Below are 14,424 nucleotides of genomic sequence, written 5' to 3'. Positions count from 1 at the left end.
ACATCTGAATACAAGACCCCTGATAGACTGTATAGGAAAAACAGCACAAACCCTCTACATCACCCACAGTTTCTGAAGCCTCCTTCTTCTCATACTAATCAGTGCCATGTTGCCGGCACATATACTATGAACTGGTAATAAAAATAACTCGGTGTATAGATTAACTTGATATAATATTGTTAATGTTCAGAGGCGTTGTATAAATAATGCATTACACATCACATAATCGGAACAGAGAGGAACACACTTTCATATAGCATAAAATTGACATGACGAAAGCATTTTCCTTGACAGACAGTAAAATAGGATCAGTTTATGACTCTTGTGCTAAAATACATACCTTTGATCAGTTCCCTTTATTGAAATTAAAACAGGATATAATTTTCAACAACAGGCTACAAAGTACTATGTTTACTTTCAAGTATGTGGTAAGAATAATCAAATTAATAATGTCAAATACTCGTCTTGTCAGTGGGGTTATACAGGCCCTGAACAGAGTTGAGCAACATGTTCTGGTGCTGTGATGTGCACTACTTACATAACTGTAATACTCTTACTAGTAGTTACATTGAATACAGTTATTTTTTTAACTGAGCTTTATTAGTGGATCTTTATCAAGGAAACACCCAGTATCAGCATGTTAATTTCAGGATATGATATATCATATCATAAAAATGCTGAACAGTCTATGCCACACTATTCCGTATTGCATGTCTGGGTGACCTTCAGCAGCTGATGGTAGTATCTCATGACCTCATTAAAGACAATCATTTATTTTAATGGAATTAAACAATAATTAAACCTGAAAAATCTTCCCTGCCTCCTCCAAAAATCTCCTTCCATTTCTTCCCCTAACAGCCCTGCATCTGTATGCTGTCCTCCCTTGCTGTATGCTAGCACAGATGTCAAGGCTGCTGGGAAACTGTGAGTAATCTGCACATTGCAAACCTCTCTTTTTTTATGTGCATATTCTCCGTCACCTTTCCTGTACTCTCCCTTTGTCCGTCCACTTTTGAACTCTGTCAACTGGCTCAGAGGGACCTTTATAAGGACAGAGCAGCAGGAGGTGGCTTACATTGAAGGAGATGTGAATGGGTCATTTTTCTGTCATTTAAAATAAATGAACCAACTGGGCACTTCTCCACTAATATAGCATGGAGGGTGCTAAAAAAAAAAATCAAATGGTGTCAGCTCCACTGGTCCCAAGGTGAGTCCAAGGTGCCAAATTACCAGTTGAAGCCCTGGAGCCCAACGCTTCTTATACTTTGGAACATCACTCACACATTGGGTCATGTAAGTACACTGCATTTGTGTGTATTCACAGAAGTACCGTATGCCATTTGGAGCATAGCCTTAATGTAATGTTTGTCCAACTTGATCTGAGTGTCAACAGAGAGTAAATGTTTTTTCACACATTAATGACAACCAACATAGGGATTTGTGACCTACGAACAAACTCTGGAATACATTAATTCGTTTTCATAAATTAGGCAAATGTAGAGACATTTCTAGTCCTTTTTGCCTTTTAGCATCAAGTGGCAAAAATCTAACCGCTTCCAAATTGAGGCCAACCAGGAAGCAACAAAAATTGCAGTTCCTTGAATGACCACTAGAGGCTGGACCAAAAACCTCCATGTTAAAAAGTTCAAATTTGCTGCAGAAATGAACATAGTGATTTTGTTCTTCAGAGGTAGACTTCCCATCCAGGGGAAGGGGAAAATCATTATCACCATTATCACTTCCCTATCATTCACTGCCATGCTGAGAAGCTTATCGAAGCAATCAGTTGTTTGTACTAGCCCAGCAATGGCTAAACACAGTGGTCATTTTTGATCTCTCCTCAGGAATGACATCTGAAATCATGTATTCAGTTGCAAACATTCGCTGGGAGCTCCAGGAGGTGGTGGCCACGGCTACGAGGCTTGATTGACATGACGTGGGTGAGCTCCAGTTAGCTTCCCAGGCTTGTTTGTTCACCGCTTTTACAACTTGGTGCAGTACAAGGAAAAAGAGGTTTCAAAACCACTCTTTAGAAAACCTATGGGTGACATCAGTGACTGCGTTTACATGCACTCAATAACCCTTTTAAAACCAGAATATTGGCAATAACCCGAATTTGCACTGCCATGTAAACACCAATAACCCCTTTGAATAACCGGAATTTGCTCATATTCTGGGCATGTTTTTAAAAACTCGAATATTACCCCTGGGTTACTCCTTTTAAAACCTGAATATTCGGTCATATAAACGCCAAACGGAATATCCCGATCAAACGGAACATGCATTTGTTTTCTGCGCATGCTCTGTTCGCAAGGAATCCTGGTCTTTTGAGTCCAGGAAGTTCTTCTAAACAGGGAGAAACGCGGGACCACGCCACACTTTTGGAGTGAGGAGGAGACTAATCACTTCATAAATGTAATGAAGGATATGAACATTTTGGCATTTGTAGACGGTAGAAAGTACGGGGATAGCGAGATTTACAAGAAGGTGAGCGAAAAGTTGCGCGAAGATATCCCGAATGATTAATTACCACGTGGGATAACCCTGTTTGCTCACGCATGTAAACAGAATATTCCGAATGTTTCAGTAACCGGAATATTAGCAATAACCCGAATTTTGACTGCATGTAAACGTAGTCACTGTCAAGTAAAATTTACAGTCTATACTGTAGGTATCACGCGAACCGCTTCTTCATCCGTCAGGTGTATTGACGGTGGGCATTCCTATTTGGTGTATTAGTGTCACTAAATGTTAGGGCATGCAACCACACCACCTATTATTTGTCATTCTCAGACAAAGGACAGAGGATTAACAAAACACGGCCACTTCAGGGAACCAGTCAGATTTCAGCTGGGGCTCTGAAGTGCCCCTGTGCCCTCCACCCCATATATTAGCAACTTTACAAGAGATATGTTGTTTCTTTGGTAATGTGGTTGAGTGAGGGGCTTTAATGTTTGGCGTCTTATGACATTGGAACCAGTCAGGTACTGAAGTGATGAACAAAAACCTGCTTGAGCTTTCAGAGTTTTCTCAGGAGAGAAGCAAGAAAAGCAGCCCAACGTCTCCTAGAGACCACTGTAACAGGGTTCAGCTACCAAGGGTACCATATCCAGCTCATGATTATATGCAAATAGACCATAGCAGCCTCAGGTTTCAGTCTGCCCCTGGTCCCAGCTGCTACCGTTTTAAAAGGAGATGGTGATTATTAGCAGTGTGGACGCACCTGCTCCATTCTCTGCTGCCGAAATCACCTGAACTCATCTCCCGCTACAGCTGTGTCGAAACCACACCCCACCACCCCAGGTTACTTTTGCCTTCATTCTTTTTCTGCGCTCCTGTTCTCCTAATGCAAAATGCCTGCTGTCACACTGGAGTATTTTAATTTTCAGCTCATCAGTCCAGAGCACCTGCTGCCACTTCTCAGAACACTGGCGTAGTTTATGTCACTGCCGGACATTTGTGTCGCTCGTATGCAGTTCAGTTTCTTTGATGTGTCAGTGCACTTCCAGTCCGCAGTATTATTTGTCTCTTTCTGCTTTTTGCCGAAATATTTTGACATCTGGAAGGTCCTGTCCACTGTCAAATTTTTGCCTGTAAATGACTTTAATTTTACATGAGGATCACCCACTTCTCAAGCTTTCAGCAGCCCTGGATAATGTTGGTGGGGGTAGCTCTGCTGCACCAGGCTTTATTTTCCCTACACAGCTGTTTCTGTCTCGTGTAGGGATTTTGTGTAACACCACATATTATATTTTTTTCATTAGCGCTTGCTTAGTATTATCGTTTTATCATGCAAAGCAACTCGCTTACAAAAACTCATTTTAAATCTTGTGTTGACTCCGCTCCTTAGCATAATATAAAATTTGCAATCAATTACATAATCACATAAATCTCACTACAGTCTAATGCTAAAGAGTTAGTGTTTGTGACTTATGTCTTAAGTCATTAATGTAACATTTTCTTTTTATGGCACTATTTCTTCACGCTTCTTCAGTTGGATGTGTGTTATTCATGTTTTATAAATAGATGTTAGGTTGATTTTCAAAAAAAAATGTGGTGTTCTGTACCCAGCTAGTACACCCATCAATTCATTTAAGACTGTTTTTCCTCCTCTTAAGAGAGTGTCAAGGAAAAAAGGAAGGTAGCCATAGCACAGAGAGCACTATTTTTAGCTAACAGGCTTCTGCATGTGCCCACATTGCATCCATAAGGACTTCAGATCGGGCACTGTATCACTGCAACCCCAAAAGCAGCTCGTGTGATGATAGATGAAGACCTGCTTCTCTCTAGGGGCCGCAAGTGTCCTCCAACACAAGTTCCAAGGAAAAAGCTGTGTCAGGGATGTGGATTTTTGTTCCATATGCAGAAGTGTATAGAACAATAACCAAATGATTGTAAGACATATGGTACATCCCTCGCTGCTTTGAGCTGACATACTGTATATGCAAACTGCAGCCTATAATCCTGGGGTAAAAAAACATCTACTGTGTTTCAATGTTTACATCTATATATATATATATATATATATATGTATATGTATATGTATGTATATATATATATATACATACATACACAGAGAGAGAGAGAGAGAGATGATGTGTGAACTGGTGATGTTGGGTTTCAATGTGTGTGTATATATATACATACTTACATACATGGAAAAATCCAATATTATAGGAGAGAGTGACTTTTAAAAAACTATATTCATTAATTGAAGGAAATCAAGAATCCTCTTCCTCATTTCCAGTTTGTAGCTGGATATCTCCTCCTGTCTGCCACCATCCAACAGGAACATAGCATGAAACTGCTCAGTTTGAAATCCAATCCCCTTTTCGCCGGTCTTGGATAACTAAATCTGCCTAGGGTGACATTTCACCTTGCACCTTGAATCCTAATACCCCAGATGAAAATCAATTACATATGAAATATACACAACATCACCGTGCAGTCGTCGCCTGATCCAGGCGACCCTGCTGATCTAGAACCACCCGAACACATCCGTTTTACCACCCTGCTTTCCTTTCAGATCAATAGCTCAGGTCCTGTAGTCTTTATGGACGGTCGATACCCATCATCCTCCACAAGGATGGAGGCTAACATTAAATCTTCAATCAAAAAGTTTCAGTGCCCCCAGTTATCTGGCAGTTTTACCTGCAGGTCTCGCTTTCTATAATGTTAGTCAGCGTGAATGCAGCCTTCGAAAATCTCTAATCATTACCCTGATTATCTGATATTAGGTGACTGGAAAAAAAATGTTTCTCAGACATGAAGTAACAAAATAGTGACATGAAATCAGGATTTCCCTTTTCATTCAGTGACTGTATAGATTAGACTGCATTGTGTGAGGTTTGGAGATGGCTATTATTTACTTTATTACAGTAGATCCCAGGTAATAATTGAAAGAATTACTGCAACATGAAAGGTTTTGTGAACTATAACTTTACAGCAGGTTGAGGATCACTTCTGATGAGCTTGAAATTTAAAAAAAGATTGAGATAAATTATGCAATTTATCTGCTTCTTCTGAAGAGCTTACTGGGGGAGGTCTTGTTTCGCAATGTACGGTAGCTTCATAAATATCCAGGACTAACATGTCTTTCTACTCACTCATCTAACTTTAGACTCTAAAGTTTAGAGTCTTTAGAGCACTTGGGAAGCGAACGGAAATGTTTTTGACTAACTGAGATGTCTAAGATCTCGATTTTTTTTTTTAAATTTACCTATATCATGGTGAAAGCAGTGTACTCATGAAAAGGTCAGATATTGATCAAATGCTCTTGTTCTCTCTGGAAATTGAGCAATTTCTCGTAAGCCCAGAAGACTTGCATATTATGAATTATTTCTTAAAAATGGAGAGTCACCATAAAACTTTTATATTCTAGCATCATGAATCTGTTTTGCATCACTTTTCTCTTTTAGTGAAATGTATGGTGATACCAATGGATTTCATTTCAAATGAATCCATCTGGAGAAGTGACAAAATAAAGGCAGATGCCATCACTGGGAGTGACTCTCTGACATGCGATACATCCCTGCGTGAACGAGGAGGAAAAAAAACTGTTTTAATAGGAGTTAAAAAAAAGAAGGAAAAAATGCTAATGACGATGAGGTGTAACAGCTACCTATACCGTAAGTGCACTTCATGCAGCACTCACTCTGCTTTAATCTAATTCGTACTTCGCCTTTATCAGTTGTTATGTAAGTACCTGTGAAACATACACCCAGACATTCATTTGCTACTGGTTACTACACATTTTAGTCCTTAAAGTCTGGATTTAAAGACTTTAATTTAAACACTCTGGAAGGAAAAAAGTAAACCTTAAAGGCAAGACTAATCAGACTGACAAAAGGAGACAATGTTTTCAAGTCCCCCATGAGTTTTATTGTTAAATAGCCAGGCTTTGATAGTCTTAAGTAACGTTTCTAAGGTTTCCGGGTGCCACCATGTTGCAGCTTGAAGATGAACTCCTTCATGTACAATCTTGAACAATCATATCTGAAATTGAGAACCTGTATATCCCTTTGTAAAAGCAGTGTCCACATTCATCTGGAAAATTAGCTGATTGAAAAATGACCTCCGCTATGAAAACGTTCTTTGGAATAACACTTTAATGAAGAGATTATTCAAGATAAATGAGGACCAACCTCTGGGAAAATACTATTGATTTTAGCACACACACAAGACATAGAAGAAAAAAAACTATAATTCTCTTTTCATTTGTAGTGACGACCAGCTGGGAGCCAGCTGTGAAAAAAGCCCAGGGGGACTGCAAGGCTGGCATGATTTAGTGTCGGCTCGAAGGTCCTGCTCGATTGGACTTTTTGCCCATCCTCGTTTTAACTCTGACATTGCTCAAATTACTTTCAAATGTAGTTTCAGTGACATCAGAAATGAGGATATAGTGACAGATTTGATTTGCGGTAACTCAAAGTGGGTGTGTTTCAGATGCCATCTAGGCCTGTTAGCCTAGTGACATGGCACTCTACAGCAGTGGTTCTCAATCCTGGTCCAATCCCTGTCCTGCATGTTTGAGATGCTGCCCTGCTTAGGCACACCGTGATACAAGCAGCTGTGTCATCAACAGAGTTGTGCAGACCTTGGTGAAAGGCTGATGAGGACTGTTAATTAGAAGCAGGTGTGTTGGTGCAGGGAAACCAGAGGTAGACAGAGTACTCGACCCCAGTACTTGAGTAAGAGTACAAATACTACTGGTCAAAATTGACTCCGTTACAAGTAAAAGTAGCTCAGTCAAAATATTACTCGAGTAAGAGTAGAAAAGTACTTGCTTTTAAAGGTACTTAAGTATCCAAAAGTAAATGCTTTTAAATTTACTTTAAGTAAAAGTAAGAGTAAGAGTAAGAGTAAATTTCTTATTTTCCACAGCAGTAAATTACTATATTTTTTCTAAATTAATTGTTGCGGCTCTGTCTTGACAAACGCAGGTTACTTTGGCGGTATCGTTTTGAGGAGGCTTGACGTATTTCCGCTTTACGTACATCCCAGTGGAGAGCGTGCACTGTGATAGGTCTCCTCCTTTGACAAAAACAGCTTGTGTCCAATAGGATTTTAGGGAAGAAGAAAAAAGAGCAGACCTGAAAGTAACGAGTACTTTTCAGCCTTCCTAGAAATTTACTCGAGTAAAAGTAAAATATTTGTCTTGGAAATGTATTCAAGTAAGAGTAATAAGTACCAAAGAAATCTAATACTCAAGTAAAGTACAAATCCTCTGGATATGTACTTAAGTACAGTACTCAAGTAAATTTACTCCGTTACTGTCCACCACTGAGGGAAACATCTAAAACATGTAGAGCAGGGGTGTGAGGACTGGGAATGAAGAACGCTGCTCTACAGTATGAGGAATAAGCTTCAAACTCACTCTTTAGAGAACCAATGGGTAACATCATAGGACGGATTGTCTACTACAGTCTTTATGTTGCAGATCCCAAATCAACCAGATTTGGGTCAGTTTATGTAGGAAAATGTCAATAATGCTAAGTGGTCTAAAAATGTGAAATATTGTATAAAAATAAAAGGTGTAGAAAGATGAACACAATAGCCTATAGGCTACATGTTTCAGGTTGGCACGTTAAGGAATATGGTAAGGACTTTAGTTTGATTGCAACTTCTTTTTTTCATTGGCCAAATAGTCAAGCTATACAGTAATTGTAATGTACCAGCAACGCTGGACCCACAGAAAGATGGACTGTCATGATATGGCAAGAAAAATAACTTATTCAGGTTTGGTCGAAACAGATGTTTGAGGGCAGCAGAAGAAGGTTCGGGTGACCCAGTCTCTGGAAATACACTACATGGGCTCCTCGGGTGGTTAGCAGCAAGCATCGGATCCACTGGACAACAAATAAAGAATGTAAGGAGATCTGCAGTGGTTCTGGGGCAACTTCTTCCAGAAATTTCAGAAAGGCAGCCGTCAAGGTCCGGCTTTCCTCCAACTAAGGAAAAAGAAATTATACCAAAAACTAGTTCAATCCACAATCCAAACCTGGTCCAAAAACAAAACTGGAAAGCACAGGAGCCATAAAGGCTATCTAACAAGGAGTAACAGGCAGGAAAAACCAGGAATGTTCATGCACAAAGTGGTGGCTACAAACAGGGTAACAATACTGACAATGTGGAAGTGGGGAGAGGTGAGACTGCTGCTTACAGGGAACAACACGGGTGAAAGGGATCAGTAAGTAGAGTGGAGTTTCAGTGAGATACCTTCAAGGTCAACTCAGAAAACAAAAGCCCAAGGAGTTCTGCACAATATAGTAAATGTTGTTTTTATTTTGTCTTTTGGATGCTGCTCTTTGGTTATGTTTGAGTTTTAGCAGGAATGTGTCCATAGATTGGCTTTTTTTCTTCTTTTTTAACTTTAACAGTTCCTGTGAGATTCACATGTACTCAAGATTTTAAGTTTCATTTACATCTATACAAAAAGCAAAAAATGAGTCTGAAACAAAGACAGAAAAGTATATGGCTTTCCAGACACTTTACCCAGTTGTGTCCGTGCCTTTTGGAGCAGTATTAACAGAGACTGTAAAAGATTAACTGAATTGAACTATGACGATTATGAATTAATTCATAACAAGCTGTATTTGCTTGCCTTTGCATTGGTTTTGTTTTAGATATGCACCATACAAATAAAGTGAATTGAATTTGATCAACATGCACTTGCACCTGACTTGCTCGTGTGCAATAAACAGCCACAAACAGCTCATATGACACAAGCCTTCCCTGCCTCCTTCACAGGCACCAGACGTGAGTCAAATCTTATAAAATCATCTGACCTGCAGTGTTGTCTTTGAAATTAGAGCCAGTCGACATGAAGAAAATCCCCACCCTCTCTTTGGAGTGAGGGATGAGGAATAAAAAAGAAAAATGCCCCACCTGATCACTGCATATCAGACATAAGGTGACAATACTTGCTTCAGGAATTTACATTGAATAAAATATTTTTTAAACATGTTATATAATAAGAAACTAAATAAAATAATTTACCTTCAAATGAGAATAATATGGACTATTTTAATAATTTGTCTTCCATCTAGTAAGAGTTAGTGAAAATAAAATACAAAATACAAAATATAGTCACAAGCAGTGATCATCAGGGTCCAAGCAGCTCAGCATCAACCCACGCAGACTGACTCAAGCCAGAAACAGTTTTGGTACTGCCTACAACTCAAGCCTTGTATAATTATACCAAAATGAACACTTTTATCTCAGTTTGTTTTTAGTCCACAGATATTGGCGTCTGTCAGTTGTAGCTTCCCTTGTGGACAGAACAACATGACATTTGGTGTCCTTCCAGAGGATGATAGTTTCCATGACTCTTGACAAAGAGTATAATGTTGCAGTACAAGCAATCAAACTGCTCACTTTAGTCTTAAAGTAAGTAGTTGTCCCCTGAAATATCTGACTACGTGTCAGAACTTAGTGCCAGCGTCCACTTTCATGTCTTAATATTGAGATATAAATATGTATTTTTTTCTTTTCATTGCAAGTCCATCACTGGTAGCTCCTTCCTGACTTTATTTCTGTTTGACTCTACAGCAGTACAGATGAGGTGTTGACCCGGACCAGGAATCTGTGCACCATATTTGGTGTCTGTAAGACTTACAGTTTTTACTGTTACTGCCCATTTGTTTTGCTAGGAAGAACATTGAAACAATATATATATATATATATATATATATATATATATATATATATATATATATATATATATATATATATATATATATATATATATAAGTATATTACGTGGTGAGGCATAGTATGTTTAATTATTTATGAATGCAGGCCAGAGACTAAAGAGTCTCCTGTGAATTTAGCCCTTAAAGCACAAATGCACATACATGCATGCACATGCACATGCACTGCAGTGACAGGTGTCAGTCAATAATGCTTACTTCAGCAGGCTTAGTCTACTTTTGCACTTCATCGGCGCCCCGTCTCCCCCCTCAGCTCTTTATTCTGGCGCCACCATTGAAGTCCGACAATCACTAAGGTCTTCAGATTACCACTGTCAGCAGTACAGCAACATTACATCTCTATTTTCTGTCTGGACACACTTGAATATAGTGATACACCGTGAGACTTGTTCAGCCCCCTGTGCAGCTCCTAACAAAGTGCTGAATCTAGCTGCAAAGCTCCTAAATTTCAAAGTGCCATCAAACTCAGGCTTGGTCCCTTTTTTGTCTGGGAGTAAATGAGCGGGTGAATATATTTGGAGGAAAGAATAGATAGACATTTCACTTTTTTAGAAGTCATGCAAGTGATCTTGAATCTGCTTAGGTTTTGAAAAGATGTACCAGGTGAGTTCTTTTTGAGTTCTTGGCAGATGTAAGGAGACTGATTTACAGCTGAGGTGTCATCCAACTGTCATTTTCCCCCTCATTACCTTATCCTTTTCTCAAGGACTGCTCTGCAGTATGTTCAGGCTCAATTAAGATGTTCTGACCGGAAATACCACTGCTCATAAATCACCTACAAGGGCTAAGTATCAGCATTACTACTATACTACAGTGCAAAGCAGCAAAGCGTGGAGTGGGCCACAAGGCAAGGGCTGTTACAAATCAAGGCATGAGTGTACAGTGTGTGCTGAAGGGGATAAAATCCTGTTGGAAAGACCCTGCATCATAAATCTGGGGAATAATCACTGATTGTCTGAGAGGTTTGATGTCGTACAATGAACATAGCGGGAAAGGTAAACCGTTTTGATGTTATGGGAGAATAGAGACAAACCAACTCACCTTATATACAGCCTATGGTCTGTTAATGAAGAGAAGTTTTTTCATGACTTTCATGACAAATTTTGACTGGGAAGTTATAAAACACTTATCTTTTTAACCAGATTTTGCACAGCCAAAATGTGCTGTATTCAGCTGATGTGTCAGCCAATTAAATAATCAGCAGGGGAACATTGTCTTAATTACTACCAACATTTTCCCAGTGCTGTGCAATTAGAAGTGAATGCCCCGACCATAGCTCGAGGTGTTGTTGCTTTATAAAACATCCTCAAATAGCTTCAGAGCCAGATTCTTTATGTGTTCCCTTTTTTCAGTATATAAGCAAGATAAAGACTGTGTTGACGCTGTTCATTCCTCTCATGCCTTTTAACAAGGGCCTAGGGAGAAACCCCTCTCTGAATTCATTACAAAGCTATTAATGTGTAAGGAAAATAATCTGAGTATTAAATGTGACTCTGAGGTGATGGAGCGGTTTTAGTTTTAATTAGAAAAAAAATTATTTACATGGGTTGTGTGAGCAGAGAACTGATACACACACACACATTTATTATGGTGTATATATACATATACATAGTTGAGTGAATGAATCCTCATAGATAGAAGGAGATAAAAGAAAAAGGACAAAAAACTAATAGCCAAGAATATATTTTTTCTCCTACAGTGTAATCCAGTCTATTTTGAGAGGTAATCTGTTGTTTTTAGGGGATGGGGGTTTCAGCATGTTACAGCAGAAGCCATGTATTAATGCAAAATTAACTCACATTAAATCCCACTCTTCTCTCAGCAAGTGTTATCTACCAAGACCACTAACCTTTCATTTCAGGGCTGCAGGATGAGTGTGGGTGTTTTTTTGGGGGGGTTTTATGCTTTATTTCCACAAAACGAAGCATACTATGCACATAAGAAATCACTCGTATTACCAGTGCAGTACCAGACTAATCCGTGCAAGGATTAAACTTTGCACACAGATGGTGGGCTTGTTGCATCCACATCATTTGACCTGCTACCATTGCACCGCGATTATCAGCAGTGCACCAAACATACTGCACCGCACAGTTTACTTCCAGGCAAATCAGACCTCAAAATTCAGCGACTGCATTGTGCACATGAATATTCAAGTGTTTTTCCAAAACAGGCTGAACTAAAATAGATTGTTTCTAGTGTCAGATAATAATAACTCTGAGGTTAAAGCAAACAACAGAAAAGTACAGTGTAACACCAGTGAAGTCAAGTTCTTATCTTGGTTCCAGTGAAATAAAAGTAAGCTTCATTTAACCACCAAGTTACTTTTTCACAATATTCTTTTTGGTTTAAGCAACATTTCTAGACAGAAAACATAAATGGAGTGGGTGATGAATGGCTGACTGTAAATTCAGACTTCAAACATTTCAATTTGGGGCCGACTAGAAACAGTCTTGTTTTTTTCCATCATTGACAAGTTTTAAATGATATGAGTTTATGCTATAGCCTATATATTTATATATAGGCTATATTTATGTGGCCTATATAAATCAATAGTTCGTCTCTTTTTTTGGTTGGGGTATCCAATGAGGTGCTAAAACGAGAGGAAGGCTTATGCTCATGGTGTGAATATTTTTATAATCCTGATTATAGCTCACTCGACACTTGGAAACTGTGCAGGGCCAGAAAATGGCTGGTGGTGGTTATAAAAGTGTAAACAACACAAAGCCGAGCAGATGCTTTTTCTCTTGAAGCAGTGAAAGTGTGAAGACCCTTGCACGCTCATTAATCTCCATCGGCCTGTGCCACGGCTCAGAAAGAAAGGCGAGATTACTCCCATCCCAGACCTCAGACTCTCATTTAGCCACATACTTCAGGCCATTATTTAGCCATCATTCGAAAGCCACAAAACAAATGATATTTACCTCAAAGGCCATATTACCCCACGGGGGGAGGGAAGGGAAGCATAAACGTCATAAAACAGGAAATGGAGTTGAAGTATATAATATAAGCATGAGTTTGAAACTCATCATGAACTGCAGAGCGCTGACGTCCTCTGAAAGTGGCAGGCTGTCATCTGTCATCCAACTACATGACAAATGGCTGAAATGAGCTGGAGAGGGATTTTACCCAGATGTCTGACATCACCATATAATCCTTCATCGCTCTCTGGAAACACCACTGTGGGACGAATTTAACTGCCATGGCAACAAACTGAAAAATAATCCAGCAGAATCTGAAAGCCTGGGTAATTGGGTTTGATTTTGATTGTGGTATGAAATCAAAGTCATGCGTCTACTCCAAAGCATGATTGATTTGTAAAGAAGGGTGCGGTTAATTAGTTACCCACATAAAGAAGGCTTGTCTGTCGGCTATCAAAGTCCACAGCCACAGAGCTTACAGTTGGTTTTAACCTGCAAGCTTCTTACATAGCTGAACCACGGCTTAGCCTCAAAACTAACACTGATTAAATCTCTACCGCAGTGCTGTCTATCATTTGCCTTAGTTTTTCTGACTGAAAGGCAGTGCAGGGTGCCGGCGATGGGTGACACTGAGCTGCCCCAGTAAGTGTGCGTCTGTCTGTGTGAGATAAACCCACGGTTTGGATGCCGGACAAGTCGGCTCTGTGATTAACTTAAAGTAAAGAAAACTGAAAAAGCGGAAAAGATCAGAGCTTATCAAGAAACAGAGACAAGGCTATCATACAAAAGGACGGAAACCTCACACTGCAGCGTATTGCTGTTAATTTACCCTGGGTTTATAACAATATCATTTTATTCAAATTACAGTTAAGCATTCATTGCCTGGATTAAAATGCCTGGAAGAAATAATCAAATTACTGTAATTTAACAGAATGAAAAACAACCTTTTTGTTTTTACTTCACAGTTTCACTTCTGCAGCCTAAATTAAACAGTTGTTGCATCATTTTTACAGTTGAGGTTGCGCAGCTTGAGTTGACATTCATGTCATCTTAACAGCTGATTTGCTAAACTGACGACAATCCACATGAACAGATTTGGAACAGTGAAATGACTCGAGAAGCAGAAATGAACATGTTTAGCAAACCAACGTCAAGAAATATTTTCTTTACACTGGTTTGAGACACCACAGTGATGATGAGTCTGGCCATAATCAGGAATTCATTGCATTTACTATTCATTTAGTCATTTAGCAGACATTTTTCTTTAAAGTAAGTGAACAGACGATGAATGC

Source organism: Cololabis saira, chromosome 7 (genome assembly GCF_033807715.1).
Source record: "Cololabis saira isolate AMF1-May2022 chromosome 7, fColSai1.1, whole genome shotgun sequence".
Lineage (NCBI taxonomy): Eukaryota > Metazoa > Chordata > Actinopteri > Beloniformes > Belonidae > Cololabis > Cololabis saira.
This window is presented reverse-complemented; position numbering follows the sequence as displayed.